Source organism: Sprattus sprattus, assembly GCF_963457725.1.
Source record: "Sprattus sprattus genome assembly, chromosome: 2".
Lineage (NCBI taxonomy): Eukaryota > Metazoa > Chordata > Actinopteri > Clupeiformes > Clupeidae > Sprattus > Sprattus sprattus.
In genome coordinates, this window is record NC_137921.1 from 23,827,771 (window position 1) to 23,853,876 (window position 26,106).

A 26,106-nucleotide genomic window follows, 5' to 3' on the forward strand; every position below is an offset into this window, starting at 1 on the left:
ATAAACATGGTAGTTGCATCCCAGGTAGCCCCTCATGAGTCCCATGACAACTCTGTGGGCTAGTCCCCTCCCATTGGCCTCATCACCATCCTTCCCTGTGTAGACATGGAATGCCAAACAGTACCCTATGGAGGAATCACAGAGGCACCATATTTTGATGCCCCATTTGACTGGCTTTTTTGGCATGTACTGTTTCCAGCGCAGCTGTCCATCATATTTGATCATGGCCTCGTCAACCGAAAGTGATGTCCAGGGGATTAGAATTTTGGGGAAATTTTGCTGGAGAATTTGGATAAAAGGCCTGATTTTGTGTAATTTATCGTCATGGTCTATTTCTGATGCAGCTCTACATTGCATGAAGCAGCAAAGTTGTCCGAATCTGTTCCTAGACATTCTATTGGCTATGTAGGCAACCCGCAGACATTCATCAGTGCTCCAGAAATCAGTTAAAGATGGTAAACTGTAGCCTGACGATGTCATACTCATAATTCTAGTCAGAATATGAGTCTGAAACTGAACCATTGGGCTGTGATTATGGGGCGTGTTTCAACGAACCAGGAAAGAAAATTCCTCTTCGCTGAATTGGATACCTAGAATCAGAGCAACGCAGTATTACCATCTGATAGATTAAACTTTTACCTGATCCCGTAGGAAGGACGGCAAAAACATATTTTCAATCGACAAATGCCTTGATCGCGTTTCTCTGTTCCTCTTTCAAAATGAATGCACTGTCAATATCTGTTGAGATATGCCTGCTCACGTTACTTAATTAGCACTCAAGGCTAGAAGCTACCATTTGTTTCAATGTTTTTTTTTGTCTACGCGTTAGCATAACCTATCAATAATGGTCTAGAGCAGTGGTCCCCAACCACCGGGCCGCGGCCCAGTACCGGTCCGTGAGGCATCTGTTACCGGGCCGTGCAGAAAGAATAAATAATTTATATAATTTCCGCTGTATTCATTATTAGCGTCTGAAAGGTGTTTTATTTTGAAAACGACTGGATTTTCTAGGACATAATATTCGACTGTGCCTCTTGTCACGTCAAGACGCTTGTCTCGTTCACGTGATACGTCACTCAAAAAAATATGCCCGCAAACTAGCGAAAATGAGTACAAAACTAAAATCTTTGGAGAGCTTCTTTGCAAAGGTGAAAAGGCCCACTAAGGAGCCAGAAGAGGAGCCTACGACCTCCAAAAAAGAAAGCTTATTTTAACAGACAATACCAGGAGTCATACTTAAATTACGGGTTAATCGCAACAGTTGATTCTCACGCACCAAGTCCGCTCTGTATAATATGTGGTGACAAGATAGCAAATAAGCCAATGAAGCCTTCAAAACTGCTTCAGCACATGGAGACCAAGCACTGATTCAGCGTTATGGTGAGTTGTATTTTTCATGCATTAACATTCGTAATACAATGGTGTTGGTCGCAAGTTACCGCCACTTCGCGTTACTGTTAGCTTTTGTATATAAGTAGACTCCATTCTATCGAACTCGCGCTTGCCTCACGGGTGTAATGATTGATTCACATCAATATGAATGGATGACATGACTAACAAGTGGTGGAAAATTACACCTTGAAGCCGGTCCGTGAAAAAATTGCCTACATTAAACCGGTCCGTGGTGCAAAAAAGGATGGGGACCCCTGGTCTAGAGTGCTTCAGTTAAGACCTACAATCCTAGGCAACATTCGTGTTGCACATACACAACTAACCGAGTCAATGTAGACATAAAAAAGTCGTGTAGATAGCTTAAATCATATAAAATATGTCCCACTAAGCTCCCGAGACGGCGCCATCTTTGTTCGATGTATATTTTATCTATCTTATCAACTCAAGCGTTGGTTGGTCATCTGTCCATCAATGTATAAAGCCCGCCCTTACAATTTGATTGTTCAGATCACTTTGGTGAGACGTTTAATCTCTTCCAACTAGTTCAATTCCAGACTGAATCTCCCAGACCAAAAATGTTGTGGGCGGAGTTCAGGCTGGTATCCAGGCTAGGTAAACTGTGAACACCCATCAGAATGTTGATTCCCACAAAGGCTTTCATTTCTTCTTGAAAAGTGTCTTACCAGGTAGGAGGGGTGTTGTTTACGGCAGCATAGGTGTTAGTATTTGCTACCATGTCCCCAAAAAAAGCCACACCTAGCAGCTGCAGGAGCAGCTCAAGCACTCCAGTTACGCTTGTTGTAGGACCAGGTTGGGTGTCACAGGGCTTAATGGTGGGAGCTGCCACCATTGCCGTCCATTCAGAGTCCAGTGGACCAGCTCCTCTCTCTCTGCCTCCTCCTCTCCCTCTGCGTCTTCCTCTGCCTTCTCCTCTCACTCTGCCTCCTCCTCTTTTTCCTCCTCTCCCTCTGCCTACTGGTCTTCCACAGTCTTCTCCTCTCACTCTGCCTCCTCCTCTTCCTCCTCTCCCTCTGCCTACTGGTCTTCCACGGTCTTCTCTCCCTCTCAGAGACAACACTGGCTGCTCTTCACATTCCTCTCCTTCATCTCCATCTTCCTCATTCTCCTCACTCGATTGAGCATCACTGCTGCTTCCACACACCAAATCCTAAAACAAAAAAGCACTAACAGGGAAAGGGCTTTCCATTTCGCTTTCTTTGTAGAAAGCAATCATTTTGCGAGAAGAGGTCAGGTCAGGTCAGGTCTTCCTAAACAAGCAGGCCTCTCCAATGTAATTCCTCCACTCAACTTGCCTGTTGCTACTTCCACTTACTATATCAATGGTTTCTCTCTCAACAGTGATATCTGGCTTGTTATATGTTTTATCCATAAGGAGGGGGCAGCTAAACTCGAAGACTCTCAGAAAATTACTAGAAATGTCACTTTACATGTATGGAGTTAGATTAGTTTCATAATTCACAAACCAGCGAAACGCGTTTCAAACCAATGAAACGCGAGTCACAAACCAACGAAACGTGTTTCAAACGAACGAAACGCGAGTCACAAACAAACAAAACGCGATTCAAACAAACGTAACGCAATTCACAAATGTATTTCATGTTTCACAAATGTATTTCATGTTTCACAAATGTATTTTGTGATTCACAAATATATGACCCCATGACATTGGTTTGAAACCTGACGAACACGAGTTACAAATCCCTGCATTCGTTCGTTTGGATTTTTGACACTTTCCTAACGCACACAGTTTCACAAATGCATTTTTTCTAAAAGATATTCTCTGCAGCCTATCAGAGCTCTTCCAATTTTAGCCAATCATGTTATGGACTACAACCACCCGCCATAGGAACGGACATCTGTCTTGAGATCTTAAGCAATGGAATCTGATACCTGCCCACCAAATGTAAGTGAAATATAGCTTGTTCATTTTATTAACCCGATTATCATACGTGGTTGAATATTCTTGAGAATGGCAGGATCCATGTTTAGTAATTCTAAGTGTTTCATAGGCTAACGTTAAAAAAAAAGAGCTAGCTAGTCAATGTCTAACATAACCGTGTCCTTGCTAACATGGATAAAGCTACACTTGACGCATTAGTTTTCTCTCTAGCCAGGTAACGTCTTACATGGGACTTTAGTGAACAAACCATTGAAACGATTTTTGTGGCATGACAAAATAATAAAATTGTGTGGCAGTAGCTTGGTAGTTAAGCATTTGTAGCTTGAAATTGGTCATTTCATGCCCAATGTAAAGTATAGCAGACATCTGAATGTTGGGATGGTCCATTCAGTTGAATTCTGAAGCACCTTATGTGTGTCTGTGCACTGTGTATTTATGTGTTTGTCTAGGGTTAGGGTCTGCCTTTATATATCATTGCCAGACTTCTGGGTGTGTCTAGAACAACAGTTTACAGGCGGATGAAAGAACATAATCTATCGTTAAGGGCCTTGTACAGTAGTTGCAGTGACAATGAATTGGATGCTTTGATCACAGAAATTAAAAACACAATGCCTGAAGCTGGATATCGTGTTGTCCGAGGCGCTCTCCTTGCAAAGGGACACACAATTTAATGGGATAGGTTGCATGCGTCCATGCATCGTGTAGATAGCGTTGGTGTGTTCTCCAGGCTGACAGGCCTTGGATGTGTGGTCAGAAGAACATACAGTGTACCTTGTCCAAAGTATTTGATGCACATTGACACCAATCACAAGCAAATAAGGTATAACGGCAGTTAACAGTTTATTTATTAACATGTAAAAAATGATGTAGGCTGTATAACATCATTGTATGTCACATCATCGACAGACCATAGTAACCAGAACTGTATGAATTTAACGTTGTTTTAGAATGCCATTAACCAATTTTTGCTCTGCTAAGATGTAGATATTGTATCATGAGACCTATGCTGTTGGAAATGTTGTGTATTGTGTTTAAAAGACACTTATCCATTGTTCATATACTGTTCTAGCTAATACGATTTGTTTTAATAAAGGTACAACTTTGTTATCTTCGGGGGAATAGATGGCTACTCAAGGAAGGTAAGAATGCTCAATGTTGAATACCATCTAAAACTATGCTTATTCAAAATACATGGAATTAACACTTTTCAGACAGATGCAACTTCCATTTGGGCATTTGTTGTTTAGCTCGGGACAGTGTAGTACAGAAATATCTGTCCCTCATGTTGGATAGAAAACGAACCGATCAAAGTACTAACTTACTGTTCTATTTGTAAATGTATGTGAGGTTATATATCTGAAGGTAGCAGACAACAACCGCTCTGACACACACTTGGCCTTCTTCACTGAAGCTGTCAATGAGCATGGTTTTCTTCTGAGGTACACACCACATAACTTTAAACCATTAATTTATCAGTTTTGTACATGGCAGTGGTAAAAGCACAGTGCTTGTTTGTCAGGTTTTGCTTTTGTTTCAGCTGGTTTACTTAACATTTGTTGTGCTTATATCTAATATCTATCTATGTCAGGATATATTTGTACCAGAGATCGAATGGGAGGAAAGCTTATACATCAGTGAGCCACACCCTGGTGTCAATGTCCCTGTGCTGGACAGCCCACTCTCAGATGAAGAAATGGTGCAACTTCAAGACACCATTGAACCACTGCGAGACTCTGAAAGTTTTGGAGTGGACATTTATCTCAACACTGTCCAGTTTGTGGAGAATTTACTTGAGGCAAGATAAATATCCATTGTTTTACTGGGCAAGTTATTAATGAAACTGCATAGTTGGCTGTACATACCTATTAAACACCTGATCAGAAAACAGGATTTTTTTGTCACCGGGAAATCTTTTTATTAGCATAACACACAATTCTTTGACAATACAACACAAAATTATTGGAACAAAGCAGTTTATAATTTGTTACACCAGTGAAGCAGTCTGGTGGGGAAGATTGCCCTGCCAAATTAGTTTTGTGTAAACAGCTTAAAAACCTACACTAGCCAAAAACCACTATTGGTGGATCTGACACACATCAATAAGTCATGGTGGAACTTGATGTAGGTCTGGTAGTGGCTGGGAAGCCTCAATTTGAAGAAACAGGTGTGTGCTACCGGGTAGGTAGAGGTCACAACCTCAACGATGAGGTTGGTAGTCAGCTGCTCCCACCCAACCCAGAACTTCAGGAGTTCACGTAACATCTCTGGTGATGCTATGAAGAACAATATGCAAAAATTGGTTAATGGCATCCTAAAACAACGTTAAATTCATACAGTGCTGGTTTCTATGGTCTGTCGATGATGTGACATACAATGATGTTATACAGCCTACATCATTTTTTACATGTTAATAAATAAACTGTTAACTGCCGTTTTACCTTATTTGCTTGTGATTGGTAGCCTGGTGACACCAGCCTACGTATTTCCGCCTGAATTGATTTCAAGCTCATACTCAGTCTGGCCCAGCCCCATTGACAATCGTTTCCAGAACTCAAAATTTTGCCGGACCAATCAGCGAACAGTTCAGAGCTGTGACGCAAAACTCGCCTTGCCGAGTTGCATGTAGTCCAGCCGAGTTTGTAGTTTAACAGTATAGCAAAAATGGCTACGGAGGAAGAGACACGAAAAGCTATCGGAGAAGTTGTCTCAACTCTCGAGAACATCAGACAATTAAAAGGAGAACAAGAGGATTGTCTTGTAAGTTTTATGATGAGAAAGGACGTCGTAGCTCTTCTCCCAACTGGCTTTGGGAAGAGTTTAATCTACCGAATGCTTACTAAATGTTGCTGATTGGTTAAGGGAACTCCAATGATTTTAAACCTCAAGATAAGCACCCGCCCATCTCGGAAACCAAAATGCATTGGGTTGGCCCAGACTGACTGACGGAATGAAATGGAGTCACAGTCTGGTAACGGCCAGGCTATGTGATTGGTGTCAATGTGCACCAAATACTTTGAACACGGTACACTGTATGTTCTTCTGACCACACACCCAAGGCCTGTCAGCCTGGAGAACACACCAACGCTATCTACACGATGCATGGACGCATGCAACCTATCCCATTGAATTTTGTGTCCCTTTGCAAGGAGAGCGCCTAGGACAACACGATATCCAGCCTCAGGCATTGTGTTTTTAATTTCTGTGATCAAAGCATCCAATTCATTGTCACTGCAACTACTGTACAAGGCCCTTAACGATAGATAATGTTCTTTCATCCGCCTGTAAACTGTTGTTCTAGACACACCCAGAAGTCTGGCAATGATATATAAAGGCAGACCCTAACCCTAGACAAACACATAAATACACAGTGCACAGACACACATAAGGTGCTTCAGAATTCAACTGAATGGACCATCCCAACATTCAGATGTCTGCTATACTTTACATTGGGCATGAAATGACCAATTTCAAGCTACAAATGCTTAACTACCAAGCTACTGCCACACAATTTTATTATTTTGTCATGCCACAAAAATCGTTTCAATGATTTGTTCACTAAAGTCCCATGTAAGACGTTACCTGGCTAGAGACACGGTTATGTTAGACATTGACTAGCTATAGTGATGTGTCGTTCGTGAACGATTCGTTCATTTTGAACGAATCCTTACAACGACTCGAGAGTAACGAGTCCTCTCAAAAAAAGATTCGTTCTTTTTCTCGTTCATGACCGCGCATCGGGACAACTGGGACTGTTGCATTGGCTAAGCCAAGGAAACAGAAATGATTTGTTGAATGCAGGTCACGTAAAAATGATCCAAAGACCCGTATCCAAGAGACCCAGTCGGAAAAAGAACGAATCATTTCTGTTTCCTCTAGCTGACTGTACTGAGCCTATGCAGGTCACGTGGAAAATGATCCAACGAACCATATCCGGCAGATGAACGAATCATAGATCCAAAGACACGGTTGTCAAAAGAACGAATCATTGAACGAAACAGACACGTTTGGCAAAAGAACGAAACATTGAACGATCCGGCAAAAGAACGAATCATTGAACGATCCGGCAAAAGAACGAATCATTGAACGAAATACCCATATCCGGCAGATGAACGAATCATAGATCCAAAGACACGGTTGGCGAAAGAACGAATCATTGAACGAAAGACTGATATCCGGCAAAAGAACGAATCATTGAACGATATCCGGCAGATGAACGAAACGTTGATCCAAAGACGGTCGGGAGGTGAACGATTAGGTCATCTGCCGGATACTAGTATTTGGATCATTTTTCACGTGATCTGCATAGGCTCAGCATGGGAAGCTAGAGAAAACCGAAATGTTTCGTTCATTTTGACTGGGCTCTGGATATTTTTTCACGTAACCTGCATAGGCTCAGAAGAGGAAACAGAAAGGACTTATTAACCTAGTTCACTTCCGAGTGTCTATGGTTAGTAAGACGTGAATGATATTCGTTCACAAGAAATAATTACAGGTTTAGTTATTTTAACTTTTTAAAACTTTACTTACAGTTCAGTGCAGCGTAATTGTTTGCCGTGATCATTAAATGCTTATGTGATAATAAATGACCATTTCATCCAAACTTTCATATAATATTATTTGAATGCAGGAATTAGTATCTGCTGGTTTACATGTAGTAACCTCCATGAAAATATGATACGTATATATAAAATTAAAAAATGTTGAGTAGCACCCCCCCCCCCCCCCCCGTTAAAATGAACGAGTGACTCGAAAAAAGATTCGTTCATTTTACTGAACGAGATTCAAAGATTCGAGTCGGTAAAATGATCCGAACTTCCCATCACTAACTAGCTAGCTCTTTTTTAACGTTAGCCTATGGAACACTTAGAATTACTAAACATGGATCCTGCCATTCTCAATATTCAACCACGTATGATAATCGGTTTAATAAAATGAACAAGCTATATTTCACTTACATTTGGTGGGCAGGTATCAGATTCCATTGCTTAAGATCTCAAGACAGATGTCCGTTCCTATGGCGGGTGGTTGTAGTCCATAACATGATTGGCTAAAATTGGAAGAGCTCTGATAGGCTGCAGAGAATATCTTTTAGAAAAAAATGCATTTGTGAAACTGTGTGCGTTAGGAAAGTGTCAAAAATCCAAACGAACGAATGCAGGGATTTGTAACTCGTTTTCGTCAGGTTTCAAACCAATGTCATGGGGTCATATATTTGTGAATCACAAAATACATTTGTGAAACATGAAATACATTTGTGAATTGCGTTACGTTTGTTTAAATCGCGTTTTGTTTGTTTGTGACTCTCGTTTCGTTCGTTTGAAACACGTTTCGTTGGTTTGTGACTCGCATTTCATTGGTTTGAAACGCGTTTCGCTGGTTTGTGAATTATGAAACTAATCTAACTCCATAGTGACATGAGCTTTGTTCATAAGCCATGCAGTCCATAAAATAGGAATACTCTGTGTACTAACAGTATAGTAAGACCGGTCATATGTTCAGACAGCTTTCTAGCAACCAACAAGTTACAAGAAGGATAAACATCTTAGCGAAATCTGCGTTGTCGACAGACCATCGTTTTGACTGGAGTTTTGATGTGCTTGCTAGCACCAAGTGGATTACCTCATCTACAATACATATGGGCTTGGACTCAAATCACTAGGAGGCCTACTTCACGATCTTCTATGGTTACCAGCAGATAAGGTAAATAATAATCGCCATATTTGCTTCAATGTTTTATAGAGTAAGAGGCTATGTGTAGGCTAACTCTCTATTGAAAGACACTGACCGGCGCATCAACACAAACTAGGCTCTGTGAGTAAAATTAGCGTAGCTAATCAGAAATGTTGTAGATGCCAGAGTTGGCAACTATAGCTCAGATTTAGGTTGTATGTTATCCATCAACATTCAATTTACAACTTACATTAGTTTCGTTGTCATTCGACTCGAAAATCTCTGGCTCAATTTGGCAAAGCACTACTGCTTCCTCCAGGGTAAACATACGAGCAGTGGTGGAAGAAGTACTGAAGTTTAGTACTTAAGTAAAAGTACAAGTACACAGGAAAATGAAAGTCAAAGTAAAAGTACTACATCAACAATCCTACTTAAGTAAAAAGTAAAAAGTACTCACTTTTAAATTTACTATAAAAGTAAAAGTACTCACGCAATGGGTTGTCTCTCAATGTCTAGGCTGTGCCATTTTGATAAAGAAATAGCGACGGGTAATAAATGCCTCTACAGATGTCACTACTAGTAGTAATTATAAGCAACAAAATGTGTTAATTGGAAAGGTTGGTGTACTTATTGGGCCTTTTGTCTGTAATACTGTTCACACTCTATCTTACAATTCTGCGGATGACAAGTTATCTACCAGGGATTATTTGCAAAGTTAATACCATTAAGCCAAACCAGTAAAGACACAATTGTATATATTTTAAGCTTTTATTTAATTGTAAACGTGTAAAAAATGGAAATATGAAACATGAAAAACAAATGGAGTATGTAAACTGGTCAATGCAGAGTTGTATGCTCTATTGATTGCAGAAAAGAAAAAAGATAACATATTGAGTAACCCAAGACTAGGCATTAAGTTTACATGCCAGGCAATAACCAGTCAATAAAAAAAGGCAAATCTTCACGTTAGCTTGACATTGCTAAACTACCAGCTTTACCTTACCACTACGTTAAATAAATAATTTTTTAGATTAGATTAGATTCAACTTTATTGCCATTATACAGAGTACAAGTACTGAGATAACGAAATGCAGTTTAGCATCTAACCAGTAAGTGCAAATAGCAATAAAAGTGCAGAGTATGTGCAAATGTAGGGTGGACTAAGTGAATAAATATGATATGTACAGTAAGAGTTAGAATATGACACAGAATTGTAATATAAACAGAAATTGAATAGCAGCAATTGAGCTAAGAGTGATGTATGATAAGTATATAAAGTGCAGGTGAAAGTAAACTGATGGTAACAAGTGAAATCAAGAGAATGAGGTAGTAAAGTACAATCAATACAGGTAATAATCAAGGTACAATCGTGTTATTTTGTTGCTATTGCTGTATGTCAACATGTACTTTGCTAGATAACAGTATAAAATCATGTCAGTAACCGCATACGATATGCAAAAGTCATAGACATTAACTTAGCATAGCAAGAACTCCGCATAACTCGACCTGTTTCTTCACATTTGAAGGCGATTTTTTTTTTCCTTTTTTGAGGTAGACAGGAAACGCACTCTGCTGTCATTGGAGCTGATAGAGCCACCTGATTGGTTGAAACATCCTAAAGCAACGCAATCCATATTTTTGTGTAGGCAACATTTTGGCGAAACTGTGTTCATAAAATGTAACGAATAACGACACATATTGTAGAAATGTAGCGGAGTAAAAGTATAGATAATAGCTGCAAATGTAACGAAGTAAAAGTAAAAAGTATGCACTATTTTTTTTACAGTAAAGTAAAGTACAGATACGTAAAAATGTAACGAAGTACAGTAACGAAGTAAAAATACTTCGTTACATTCCACCACTGCATACGAGGACGTTTCGGTGCTGTCATTTTGCCGATCTGGCTGGCTGAGGTTATAGAGTGATTAGAGAAGGCTACAAAGTGGAATACTAAGCAGTTTGTAGCGGGAAATATTGAGAGTAAAATGTAATACATTATACTGTATAATTACCAATGTCACAAATAGCTTAGTGGTAATATGAATAGCTTTAATGGGATGGCTACATTAGCCAGCTAGTTAGGAGAATCTCCGCTCTCTGTCTCTCATACCATCCTGTTCTGCAGCGAAGGCACATCACGTAATAACGTGATCATTTCTCAAAATAGTTAAATACAAATATATAGCTTTAAAGATAAAAATATGTTCAATAAGGCTTAAAGAATTAAATCTGGTGTGTAGATGAAGTTCAGCAACAGCTTTCCAGTGTTTACATCGATGATTAAATGCTGGTCGTCGCCGGCCGTTACAGGAGAATACAGAGCGGCCGTCAGCGGCCGCTATGGGGTCTAGAGGGTTAATATTGTCTGTCTTTTGTCATTTTCTCAAATCTCACTTAGATCTTATGATAATCATTTTCACACTTGTCTCAATACCATGTCCACCTTTTCAAAACTGTTACAAACACGCACCTGAGCACATCAGTTAACCTTCTTGTGAAATGCACTACAACCACCAAAACACTTCATATTTTACCTAAAAGTAATTCGTGCTGCCAGCAAGTCTAGGTAACGCAAGCAGTCGCAGCATTCACATTCTTGTCTACGCTAAGTGTCATTTAGTTAGCAGCTGAGCTATCTCTACGGCTGGTGATGTGTCTAGCGACAGCAGCAGCAGCATGGATGACGGCTCTGATGCGGACTGGCCTACCAAGACTAATTTATTTGTGTGTTTGCTTGTTTTTCTTTGCTTGCGTGTTGCCTACAATAAATGATTTTTACCTGTAGGTAACTGCTGTCTTTTTAAATTCCTTACGGGCCGTGCCTAGGCTATCGACTTTGTTGCCATTTCGCGACTGTACTTAAAACAAATCGGAAAACTAATGTTCCTGCTGAGAGTCAAACAAGACTTTGTGCATTGTCTACACACCTGTCACTTCTGAAATATGTAAGGTTGATTCATTAAACCATATTTATATTGATAAAAAAACATATTTGTTAAGCAGATTTTTTTGGTGGCCCGCGGGATAATAGGTCGCGTTACGATAGGTTGCCTTAAGTTTTTGGATGCATTAAATGTGGTGGCAAGAAGTATGACCGTCCTTGGATTATAGGACATTGTAACACCTTATCCTGATTTGAATTATTGAATTATGACATTGAATAGACATCGGGTGGACTTCTGTAAAATCATAGAAAGCGAAAAAATAGCTTGGTTTAACAAAAATAAGCTAAAGTTGGCAATTGGTTATCAGTGGCGATTCTAGGTGGTGGCCAAGGGTGGCCAGGGCCACCTCTGAAATGACATTGGTCACCCCGGTGGCCACCCTAGATCTGGTTGTCAGAAGTGTCTCCTGTAATAAACTCTAACTGTATTGAATGGTATTATATTTTTGATACTTAAGCGGTTGATCTCTTTGGTAACTTGCTCTAAAATCTTTAAGTTCCCCCTCCCTTGTAAAATGGTTGAGTCCATGAGTCCGCTCTGATCTAAGTGTGTTTGCCCATCTCCCGCTCCATAGTGAGGAAATAATCGGTTTGAAAGCATTTGAGAAGCCAAAAACAAACTGGAGACAAGCCTACTGTAGGCTTGCAGTGCTGAAAGAATCAATGTACAGTACTGCTGATTCGTGAATAAAGAAAATGTAATGGGATGTCATATGTGACAGACAGTTCTGTTTAGGGATGCACCGATACCACTTTTTTACAAACCGATACGAGTACGAGTATTTTTATTTGTGTACTTTGCCGATACAGAGTACCGATACCGATACTTCCCAGATTTGGTTACCATGAAAGATTTTATTTTATCCTCTGCAGGTTATGTCAAGCCTATAGTACAACATTAACAGAAGGCTATCCCAAGCCAAAAATAAACAGAGCTTTCTGGTTTAAACAAAAAAAAAAGAGTCAATATCATCACATTAGGCAAAACGTAAATATAGACAGATGGCAATTTAATTTGCTGCATAGTTAACAACACAGTCTGCTTAACAAAAAGTGAACAGAACTATCCTGAATAAGAACATGAGCACAGTTCAGTTACAAAAGGATCAACAACTCTCTTCCTCCCCTTCTCTCTCTCTCTCTGTCTGTGTGCGTGCGCGGTTTTTTCTTTTGAAAGACGTCAGTAAAGATTGGTTGCTTTGGTCTCTTGCGCCACTGGCATGAGTGAACTTTGTGTGCTTAGCACTATGGTGCGTCTTCAGATGTTTAATCAAATTGCTTGTGTCAAACGAAGTACTTTCCTTTCCGCCCCTCGACACTGTAACAGTGCAGATCTTACACTGTGCCTTACTCCTGTCATAATTTATCTTAAAATGAGTCCAAATCGCCGTTAAGGCAGCACAACGGTATAGCGATTTCTTACTAGAGTTTAATGTTGATAATGAACTGGGCTACGTTCTTGCAGCCAAATTGACACTGATGTTTGACTGTGTTAGGGAAGTTGTTTGCAACTTAGCCAACATAGCTATCACAATAACATTGCAAATAAGTTAACGCAAGAGCACTTAATATTAGCATCAGGCGGAAAAACGAAGAAAAAAAAAACGTAATACTAGCATCAATGTCCAAGAGTGTTAAAACAACCTTGCTAACATCGCTAACGGGATGTCTTGCTAGCGGCTACTTGCTAGCGGGTGTTTATGACAAACTAGAAAGTCAACAAGATTCCTGAAACACAAGACAAGGCAGACGTCCTCTTTTACACTCACATGTCCTCCTTTCGAGACCTAAATGCGTCCGGGTAAAAGAGGAGAAAACAAATACATTCCCATCCCCGTCATTCAACCGTAGCAAATGGCAATAATATGTTTTAGGCGCAGCGTCGCTAAAGACAGTAGGCTAGCCCCTACACTTTGCCTATGTAACAGCAGTTCTAAGGTAACTGCAAAACATAAAATAGCCGAAGATAGCACTTACCTTTACTGGAGGTCGTACGTGTTAAGTTTAAAATCTCTAGCGAAACCGTTAGCTTACGCAAGCCACCTCCACACATCGTATCCAAGCTGTTATTTAATTGATTTAAACTGCAAGTTCAACCTCAACTTATCTGTCTGCAATACCGCTCTCGGCCTCTATGCAACTCGGCGCTTTCACATCTGGCAGGCATAGACAGTAAAGGAGAAGAAAACACACGCGTTAAGACGCAACACTGGGTATCGGTTTTTGGTATCGGTAATTTAAAACGAGTACGAGTACGAGTATTTTAACGAAGTATCGACCCGATACCCGATACTGGTATCGGTATCGGTGCATCCCTAGTTCTGTTGTAATTTCAATCGTTTATTTTATTGCTAACTTGCAAAAGTCGGTAGCATACAGACGCTAGCTCGCTATACAGCTTGCTTGTGTAGCGTTCCATATGGGACTAGTGGCAATGGGATTTCTGTAGGGGAGTTGCCATGGTAATGGGTTGACTTGGGGTGTTTGTTCTAAGCTCGAGTGAGATACGCTTTTATTAAACGGAGAGCTACGGTCTTATCCAAAGAGATATTCTCAGTGTGAGTTCTTGAGAGAGCCCTAACACGGACGCTACATTGGTGGCAGCGATGTTCAATGGACTTGTGTTTCTTCTGTACTTTTCCGGAATAAACGGAACATTGATTGATCTTTGGTTGCGTGAAAGACTGGCTAATATTACCGTGAGTGTGCAGCTAGCATCCCTGTCGCGGCATACACCAAAAGGACTTCTTCACGTGAGTCATCGGTTGGTAAAGTTTGTTGTTTTGTATGTGACTGTTGAGGGATTATGAGCTACAGTGCTTATCACCACAGCTGGGATGAAGATGCTGTGAAGTTCAGTGCGTCGCGGGACGCTGATAGAGACGTGCTAGCTTCCAATATGAAGATAGAACTCCCCTTTAAAGGCGATGGCACGAAGTCCTTTGCAACATGGAGCAAACAGTTCGAGGCTGCAGTGCGTGCTCACACGAGGGGGGGCTCAGAAGCACGTTATTTGGCCACACTCAGCACACTCTTGCCGACCAGATTGGATGGAGCTGCATTCATTTTGTGGGACAGTTTACCACTTGATGTCCAAGGTAATTATGAGTGTGCAAAAGAGAGACTATTGGCTGCATTTGGACAGAAACAATTCATATTATATTATATTTATGTTTGAATGCGCGCCCCAGAAATGCAAATAAGAGTTTAGAGGTGTTTGCTGCCGAGATCTCAAGGCTGGTACTGGAGGCGTTTCCAGAATATGATAAAGTAGCACAGGAAGGGGAAAAGTTTCGCCGTTTTCTGGCAGGGTTAGACACTGCCTTGCAAACCAAGTGCCATGAGATGGGGGCCACCAACTTGGAGTAGGCCATGGCGATTGCTGCGCGGTGTGAACGTGCCAGACAGGCTCTGTGTGTGAATGCACAGGCTCCTCCATTGGCCCCTCAACACACTACTGTATACGCCTTAGATTCCATTGACTGTAATGCCACAGCAACAGCTGGACTCCTTAGTGCAGTTGAGCGTCTGTCCATGAAAGTGGATAATCTACAGACGGAGATGAGGGACATTAAAGACCACAGCCGCAGGAGTGGACATGACCGATCGGACACTTACCGCTCTGGAGGGCGTGACAGGCGAAGCCCCTCACCATACTGGACTCAGCGCCGGTGCTGCAGATGTGATTGTGGGGAGTATGGCTGCCGTTCAGGTGCTGTTGATGTCAATGCCAGGGGGCGTTCTCCACAGCGCGGAGGCAGTTTCAAGCCCAACGCCCGCCCTCTCTAGAGAGGGCAGATGCACGGACGTCGACAGCTGGACCCTGGTCCTCTCGTGAAACAGAGGGGACTTTCAGGCGGAACGTGAGATTTCTCTCCCCAGGCCGCCGTTCACCCTCCCCGGCATACACGAGAAGGGAACAGGAAAACTGCCGGTGACTGGTGTTGGGGCCTAAACACCAGTTTTGCCTGCGGAGGGCCATCATTGTAGTCCGGTTGACATGCTAATGCCTGGGACTGTGCATAATTCTGTTAAACACACATCATACATAAAGGGACTTATTGAGGGTCATGAGGTGACAGTGCTAATGGACACTGGTTCAAGTGTGTCACTGATTACAGAGGGATTTAGGATGTCCATTCCCTCACTTCGCAAACGTGTGTTGAATAAGCAATATATACTGGCTAGGGCTGTCAATGGGCAACTACTGGATACACTTGGGACGTTGTTACTCTCAATACATATGGGGAATGAGAGCTGGGAACAAGAGGTGCATGTAGTGCGTGAAGCTACGCAGAGTGTGTTACTCGGCTGGGACTTTCTGTGTCGCCATCAGGCTACTCTGGACATAGCACAAGGTGCGCTGACACTGCGGAACGTCACAATTCCCCTGATGTGTACCAGCGACTTTGTCCCCGACTGTTGCAATGTTTCTGTGTCCACTCTTGTTAACATACCTCCTCTCAGTGAAATGATTGTTCCAGTGCACATAGACACTTCAGAGGATACAGGAGCCCCTACTCTACGAGACAAAATGCAGCTTGTGATGGCTCGTACAGTCGCTCAGGTTAGTGATGGCAGAACTGTGGCCCGTCTGCTTAACCCCACAGAGCAAACACTAACACTCCATCCAGGCTCACACCTAGGGCTGTGTTATCATATTAATGAAAATGACCTTGCCACTCCAGCAGACTCATGGCAGGGTAACTCAGCCCCGTCAACTAGTCACGTTGTGTCTGATGTGTCTGACTCTCCCATCTCACCACAGCAGAGGCATAAACTGGAGTCTGTGCTGCATGAGCGTCGGGAGGTCTTCCGGCCAGGACGCACCCGACAACCCGCACGGGGGCCCTATCAAGCATCACATTCGGACGGGTGGCCACCCCCCAATCAAACAGCGCGCATACCGCACAGCTCCGGAGAAGAGGCGGGAGATTGACAGACAGGTACAGGAACTTTTGGAGGATGGGGTGATAGAGGAGAGCTGTAGCCCCCGGGCATCTCCCATAATTCTTGTAAAAAAGAAGAACAATTCTTGGATATTCTGTATTGACTACAGAAAACTTAACTCTGTCACCATAAAAGACTCGCATCCTCTCCCGCGTATTGACGACACATTAGATGCCTTGTCAGGAGCCACCTGGTTCAGCACTCTTGATTTTTCAGATGGCTACTGGCAGGTGGAGGTCGCGGAGGAAGACCGCGAAAAGACTGCATTCACAACCGGCCGGGGATTATACCAGTTTCGTGCCATGCCCATGGGCCTGACCAACTCACCCGCTACATTCCAGCGCTTTATGGAGCTGGTGCTGAAAGGCCTTCCCTGGAACATTTGCATGGTTTATCTGGACGATATTCTTCTATATAGCCACTCTTTTGATTCACATCTTGCCCACTTGGACGAAGTCCTGGGAAGAATAGAGGGGGCTGGATTGAGGCTGAATGCGAAAAAGTGCCAACTAGCCCGAGACCATGTGGTTTTCCTGGGCCATGTGATCTCAAAGGAGGGAATACGTCCAGATCCACGTAACATCACTAAAGTGCAGAAATGGCCTATCCCGAGGTCTGCGACAGAGGTGCATGCGTTCCTTCGTCCAAGGCTTTGCATTACATGCTGCTCCACTTAACCATTTGATCGGGAAAGACGTGCCTTTTCAGTGGACGTCAATCTGCCAGACCTCATTTGACTTTCTGCGTGAGGCTCTTTGTTCCGAGCCAGTAATGGCTCACCCAGACTTTTCACTCCCGTTTGTGCTATACACGGACGCATCTCAAGTTGCAGTTGGGGCAGTGTTATCCCAGAGAGTGGATGATGTGGAAAAAGTGGTGGGCTATGCTAGTCAGTCACTCACAGCCGCTGAACGTAAATGGTCTACTTTTGATAGGGAGTTTTGGGCCATTGTGTGGGCTGTGCGCCACTTCAGACATTATCTGGGTCTTCAGGTGTTTACCATTGTAACTGATCATAAGCCCCTCCTTGGACTACGACATCTCTCGCTGGATAACGACCAGACAGGCAGACGCAGTAGGTGGGCCCTGGAGCTAGACCCATATGAATGGGTGATAGTGCACAAGGATGGCTCACGACATGCCAACGCAGACGCGCTGTCTCGCCGTCCATCATTGGACAATGTCTGTGATGTTGCCTGTCATGCTCCTGCCGAGCAGACACACGTAGCTACACAGACCGAGGGGGACAGTCCCGTTTGTGTTGTGGATTTCCCTGCCCAGAGTCCGGTCTGCCCACCGGTGGACACCACCGTGAACCAGCCTGCACACGGGCAGACACCCGACGCCATACCGGACCAGTCTATGTTATACTCCTTGTCCCATGATGGTGCTTCAATCAAGGACATGCAGAGGGAGGATGCAGACATCAGCTTGGTGATATCGTGGGTAGAGAGAGGCCAGAGGCCACCACGGTGGAAGGTGAAAAAGGCCCCACAGACAGCGAGGCGATTGTGGAGTGAATTCCCTGCCCTTACCTTGATAGATGGGCTGTTATGCCGTCAAGTGGACCAGCCTGGGGTGGGGAAAATAACACAGACTGTCATCCCTCATCTTCTCGTTCCAGAGCTCCTGAAGCAGTTTCATGGTGGCCCGCTGGTGTGTCACCTGGCTTTCGAGAAGGTGCTGGCACGTGCACGTGGCATGTGTTTTTGGCCCAGTATGCACCGTGACATTCGTAGGTGGTGTGATGAGTGCTACGCATGTCAGAGGAGGAAGTCACCAGTTCCGAAGCAACAGGCACCTTTAAAGACCTCACAGCCGGTGATGAGACCTTTCCAGCGGGTGGCTGCCGACATTCTAGAGCTACCTGTGACGTCACGGCATAACAGATATGTGCTAGTGGTGGAAGACTACTATACTAAATATGTCAATCTGTATGCCATTCCAGACCAAACAGCTATGACCGTGGCCTCTTGTCTGTTCAAGGACTATGTGATGGACCATGGAGTAATGGAGATATTGCACACAGATAGGGGGAGGCAGTTTGAGTCTGAGCTAGTCAGGTATATGTGTGAGTTACTAGGTATAAAAAAGACCCGCACCACGGCATATAACCCTCGGTCCGATGGTATGGTCGAACGGCTTAACCGAACGTTAATTGACCAATTAGCCAAGACCCTGCTTTCCTGTGAGGGGGAGTGGGACTCTTTTCTCAAGCAGGTCGCTTTCGCCTACAATACCAGTGTGCATGCCAGTACAGGGTTCACCCCTTTCTTTCTCACCCACGGCAGGGAAGCAAGGATCCCCGCTGATGTGCTCCTCGGGCCCCACATGGGTACAGGCTTGGGAAATGCCTCCCTGGGGAGTTTTGCTGCCTCACTCAGGGCAGGCCTGGACACTGCTTTCAAGAGGGCGGCGGAGAATGTGACCATTGCGCAGGACCGTCAGAAGGCCCACTATGACCTGAACATGAGACATCGCCCATATGAAAGGGGGGACCTTGTTTGGCTGAATGATCCCACAGAGAGCCGTCTCAAGCTAGCTCCTCATTGGAAGGGGCCGTACAGAGTGCAGAGTCGGCTGGATGTGGCAGGTGATGTTGGGGTTACCTATGAGTTGGTCAGCCCATTAGAAGCTAACGCCCCTCTCCTAATGGCACATTATAACAGACTGCGCCCATACACCTTACCATGGCCTGCTTCTCCCAGAGGCCTACCAGGGGATGAGGGATCACCAACAGAGCCTGTGAATGAGCCAAGGACCCCTAGCCCACGGCCTCAGGGGCCGGAGGAAGAGGATGTCTGCCCAGTCATGGCCCAGCCTGCAGAGGAGAGAACATCACGGGCAGGCAGGGCTATCCAACGTCCCGGTCATCTGAGGAACTTTGTCATGGACTGATTTAAAAAAAAAAAAAAAATGTCTCCCTTTCTCTCTCTCTCCCTCCCTTTCTCTCACAACAGGTTCCTGTTCCAGTATGCGAATGTTATGCAAGGAGTTCTTTCTTCTGCTATGTTTTGGTTGGGGGGAGTGTAGTGTAATGCAATTTTGCTTAGTTTATATTCTCTTAAGTAACGTGGACGTTCCTTTTTGATGGGGGGGACGAATGTAGCGTTCCATATGGGACTAGTGGCAACGGGATTTCTGTTGGGGAGTTGCCATGGTAATGGGTTGACTTGGGGTGTTTGTTCTAAGCTCGAGTGAGATACGCTTTTATTAAACGGAGAGCTACGGTCTTATCCAAAGAGATATTCTCAGTGTGAGTTCTTGAGAGAGCCCTAACACGGACGCTACACTTGTGCTAACTAGCCGTGAAGTTACCACTGTTAGCTAACCAACGTCTTTAGTACAGAAGGTGGACTGATTACGTATGTAACCTAACTGTTAAGCTATTCCGAAATCAGATTTTAGATACCACTAACCGTTTTTTCAAAAGCCTTTTTCTGGCTGTTTTTCTAATGGGCTCCATTAGACCATAGCCTATTTAACTTACATCCAAATGACAGTATTAAGCACTAAATCAGTTGTAAATCAAACTGATAGCACTGTTCCGATATCAGATCCTCTTTAAAACTAAACCACTAGTAATATTGCAGTTTCAGGGCTCAAAAATGAAGAGAAAAGGTCAGGACATCAGGACTTTTTTTCAAGAAAAGGCTTTTTGTAACAATATTTAGACTCTTGGCAACACATTGCTGTTGTCTGTTTTCACTATCTGAATTTGTATAAATTAATTCATATAGGCACTGGGTATCCTCTATTTTTGCACAAATGAGTGATGCATTGCAAAATAAATTGAGGTAAGAATATATGACACTTATTTGCAGTATGTATTGTCATACCAAACAAATACATCTCAAATGCTGCAATGTTTTACGAAAGCTCTGTGCTACAATTTCTGTGGTGTTACAGAATGTGTATAACTGCTTTTCAGCTCAGAAACAACAACTCAACATACTACCAGTATACTACAGAGTGTCTCCATGTCTTCAAAATGAGCTGTAGTTGTACAGAGCTTTGCTGGTGGTGAACATTGACTGAGACAGGTATCAATGGATTTCGGAAAAAGTGGTCATTGAATGCATTTTGCATTAAAGCAATACTAAAGTATCCTCACTTTAGTTCACATAGTTTAATGGTGAATGTGTCATGCGTTTTGAAGAAATGGATATGGTATTGAGACAAGAGTGAAAATGTTTGTAAAAAAAAAACTGTGAAGCAATCTTCTTGCTTCCTGTGTCTAAAACCTTTGGGTATTTTAGTTTTGCTAGTGGTTAGACTAAGACCGATTTATTGCTAAATTAATTTGTAGAGGAGCATTCAGTGTGGGACCTCTGGAGCAGTTGGGGCAATTTCTCCATTTTAATGGAAACATCTTTTGAAACCACCTTCATGCACCTTCAGTTTTATAACTGAAATACAACATGTAGCAATGTAACATCCATTCATATAAATCCTTGTGGTAGGTGCTCCCGTTTGGTCACTCAGGCTTGACGCCACTATTTGTAAATTTAATGGAAAATCACTGAGACCTCAGTACTACAGCTGGATATGAATGCAGCTGCCTTCAAGGTGGCCCCTATGTGTACCTTATACTGCCTCCAGTACCTTATTGCTTTTATAATACGGTTGCCAGCGACATTATAAATGATAAATAGTAATCTGCCTTTTAGCACAAAATAGTTGTAGCCACCAAACGTTGTGTATCGCATTTCAGTAGCTCAGAGAAAATAGTCCCCCTATGTGTGCCTATTGCTATGCAACAGACAAACAACATTGGGAACATCACATTGGTTAGCCTAGCACCACAAGTTTGTTGATGATTAGTTAGGAATGTCTTCACTTTTTTGCGAGTGGTAGCCTTAAATCATTTTTGTAATGTCGGCGATGCGGAGAACAAAGCACTCATAATTATATGACAGTGGTATTAGTAGTTGAGACATGGGTACAGTTGTGACACCCGAAATAACTTGCATGCGCAGCAATCCTGAGACGTGATTTTTAGTTTGCACTGCACATGAATACTAACGTCTTCTCTGATCCCAGGAAATTTGAGCACAGAACCCATCTCCCTTACGGAGATATTGGCGAAAGTTGCTTTACCTACTTCATTGCAAACGTCTAGTTTTGCAAACGTGTCTAGTTTTTGTGCAGTCGTGAATAAAGTCTCATACATACCAGATCATTTTTGTAGAAAATGATTAAGGTGGATGCATGATAAGAAGAGAGAAATGCACAATTTCACAACATTGCTTCAATTTATTGAATTTCTTATTAATACATTCACATTTAGTCATTTAGGTATTTTAGCAGACGGTTTTATTCAAAGCGATTTAAAACTACAATTCTTACGAAGGTGAGGGTGGTCGAACCAGTGATCTGCTGCATGCAAGCCAGAGCTCTACCCGCTGCACCAAAGTCACATATTCGACACAGGAAAAGATATCACCACTTAGACAGCCTATACACAGACAGAGACAAAAACACAGCTCTTACTCATTCTCGTGGTTGAAAAAAAACAAAACAGAGTCGGTAACAAAGCAGACAAACAGCTACACGTTCAAGCAATGTAATTTATTTCTTTAAAGAAATAGAAATAGAAAATGCACACGCACAAAAACACACTAAGGGCCTGATTTACTAACATTGCGACCGCAGCTTAATCTGCGGTCGCACATTAACGCACAGTGTTTTTGCGCACTTTCCGTAAACCAAATCCGTGCTGGGCATTCTGTGCTTACTCCGCCCTTTAGGGCCTGATTTAGTAACATTGCGACCGCAGCTTAATCTGCACCTTTGCCAGGCGCACATTAACGCACAGTGTTTTTCTGCATTTTCCGTGGTATTTATCAAACCAGATCCGCGCTTGGCAATCATTATTTAGCGCACCGTTAAAAGACGGGAGAAATCGCCTGCAAGTTACTCCCACCATGGAGATTCACCGTTAAAAGACGTGAGAAATCGCCTGCAAGTTACTCCCACCATGGAGATTCGAGGAAGAAAAAACTAAGGTTCAGCAAATAGGCAATAGGGTCCGACTGCGTCCTGCGTCCTCCTGCCAAGACACGCCCCGTGTACAAAGACGCGCCCCTCGTGTATAATACACGCCTATATACAACGACTGACCAATCTCAGCCAATCTCAGCGTGATAACGTAATACGTAGGATTGTAATTTTCCAACGTAGCACAGAGACGGGTAAAAAATAACGAAATATTTGTCCTTGTACTGTTGAGTACGGTGTCACAATGACAATGGGATTTCCACTGAAGTTTCCCCCGTCCTTCCTTAGTTTGATGTTGGAGTTTATTTGTAAGCAACTTTATTGGAGCTCCAGCAGTTGTCTTGTTGAGCAACAACATTGTTAACTCTTCTGTTACGAAGCTGTTCCGTTTTTGTCAAAACCTACAAAACGTAGTGATCTTTGCCATACAGCTACACAGCCTGCCACACCATAGGTACACAAAATAGGGTTTCAATATTTCAGTTAACTTCTGTAAGTCCAGATATTGCCTGGTGTTTGTAGGCTACGGGAGGGAGTCAATTTACAGTAACAGTGGAGTTAAAAAGTTAGTGTAACATTTTGCTCATGGGCAGTGTCATTTAAATTCTGGCTCTTAATATTCACAAAAATATTCATTGGAATTTACTCTGAAAATGTCAGGCTGACCAAAGAGTAATGAAGATAAACCGAATTTGCATTTACTGATAACTGTGATGTCAAATGCAAAATATGCTTGGCTTTACAGAGGTACAAAGTAAAGTTACTTAAAGGATACAAGCCTTAGAATTGTACATTTTCGTCCCTATTCCACTTGTATTGTTTACAGACAATACTTATGCATACGATAGGGAATTCTTAGTAAGGGAAACATGACTCAGGCCATAAGGGTAGGCTACATTTTTTTATTATAGAGAAAGGGAAGGTCATTACACAAAGTATTTCAAGTAAATAAAAAGGTAAATACAAAATATGTGCAATAACATTAAGGGATAAAATTATTATTAAAAATTAACACAAAAAAAAAGTACAAAATTAAGGGGACGGAGAAGAGGGCCCCCAGAATTGGGACCCAGAGGCAGAGCAGATGTGTGTGTGTGTGTGTGTGTGTGTGTGGGGGGGGGGGGGGGCGCAGCCAAACCAGCCCTTCTACAATATTTCGGCAGAGACACTTTTTACTCATAATTTTTTTTAAACCTCTTTTTATTGAGAAATATAGATTATAAACAGATTCACACACACACACACACACACAGCAGCACATGCATCTATGTGCAGTTACAGGAACAAAAACACCCTGTTTGTTTAAAGTGACATTACACTATATGTTCACGTCAGCTTTACTAATACAGGTAAGAGGTAAACATTTGGACAGTGTTAATATGCTTGACCATACTTCACAGGAAGTGTTGAATGAATCCTCTGGCCAGTGTTGCAATCTCCAGATGGCAGTGCATCACGTTACAGAACACATTTAAACATCACACATGCTAAATTGTACTGCTCATGCGGTAATGCATTTGTATTGATGTGACATGAAGGGGGTAAATGTCCGGTATTTAGCAGATGTTTTTATCCAAAGCGACTAGCAAAGGTTTTCTGCAATGGGTGGGCATCCTAAACAATCCCTCCAGGGATCTTGTGTGTGTGTGTGTGTGCGTACGAGGGTTTGGTGTGATGGATGAATTTTGCTGCAGGACTTTTCAAAAATTGTGGTTTAATTTATATTTTTTATTGAAATAAAATGTATTGCAAATAATAGACATTTTGTGGCAATACTGCGGTAAATAATAAAACAAAACAAATGGCAACCCACAATTGCAATTCAGGGAAAACCCTACAGTCTGCATGAATTTGTGAACACGTAAGTTTGCAAAATCCTGGAGAGGCTGCTTAAAAAAACTAAGTGTATTCAACACCCTTTCAACAAGCCTTGGAAATGGCATCTGAAGCATGGCTTAAGTGTAACCTACAGCCAAGCACATACTGCACAAAATGAGTACGTCTCTCACATGGGCCATCTGGTGCTGGTGTTGGTGTGTGTTGTGCCTGGGCTGCAATATGTGTGGGCCCAGCATGTTCAAAGTGTGCAGGCTACACACACACACTGACACACAGATACACACACGCACACAAACACACACACACACACACACAAATGCACACACACACAAATACACACAACCTGATCAATTCTGATATGATTATTTTTGGTCATTTACATCCCACTCCCCCCCATCATTCAGGTGGCAATCCCAGCTACAATAGCCGGGAAAGTCGTCGGTAGCATAAAAGCCCTGGAGGACTCCCCGCTGGCCGTTCCCCCTGTAGCCAGGCCTGCTGTTTTTGTAATGTTGGCAGCATTGTAGATTGAGGCACTTAGAAATGGCCAATGCCGTTCTGTACCTCTCCCGGTGGCTTGGAGTAAATCTGCTCCATTTCACCACACCTAAAATCCAATGAGCAGTGTCAGTTTAGATGCCTACACACATTTCTCTACAACCACACTTTTTGGGCATTTTTATGGCATATCAACATCTGATGCAACAGCTCTGTAAATGCAGTATTATTAAATAACTTACTGTCTAGCCAGTTATAATGGGCCTCCTCATAAAACTGTGGCTGACAGACAACAGCGTTCATTTTTTGGCAGGTCATAGCCAGCCGCAGGATGGCGGAATAACCATCTTCTAAAACCACCATGAGAAAAATCTCCCTCATCACTTCCTCCGGCAACTGTGGAAACAAACAGGTGGCAGTTTGTCAAAGGGTGAAGAGCTGGTGGGGGAATGCAAACAGGCTTTGCAAAGTTCTGCACTAGGGTTTTGGAATTCAATATCATAGGCACTGAAAGCAGTGAAACAGGAGCTTAGCAGTGTATGTATGATCAGGGCCTTTCAGTCATGTTCTGCCATGTTTGTAAAGAACAGCATATCCAAAAAGCTTTCAAATATGGTACAGTCTATGGCAGTTATTGTGACATACCTCCAAAATTCCAACCTCCTGGTCGTCAGGCCAGCGTTTTTTGAGAGGTGTAGGTGCCTATCACACACACACACAAAGTGCAGTAAATTAATATGCTGGTACACAAATTTACACTCGCTCAGACACATTCACTCAACACACACAGCATAAAACATTAACATACTGATACAGACATGTACAACACACACGTCCTACACTTGTCGGAGAGCCTTCCCAGATGAGTTACAGCTGTAATAGCTGCAAAAGA

The 26,106-nt window shown here is 42.7% G+C and overlaps 1 protein-coding gene across 1 annotated transcript in view; it reads left to right on the top strand.

Annotated features, from left to right (window-relative positions):
- Positions 1 to 26,106, top strand: part of opn8c (opsin 8, group member c) — a gene marked incomplete at both ends in the record, with an annotated part of 71,425 nt that overhangs the window by 1,815 nt on the left and 43,504 nt on the right. The window lies entirely within an intron of this gene.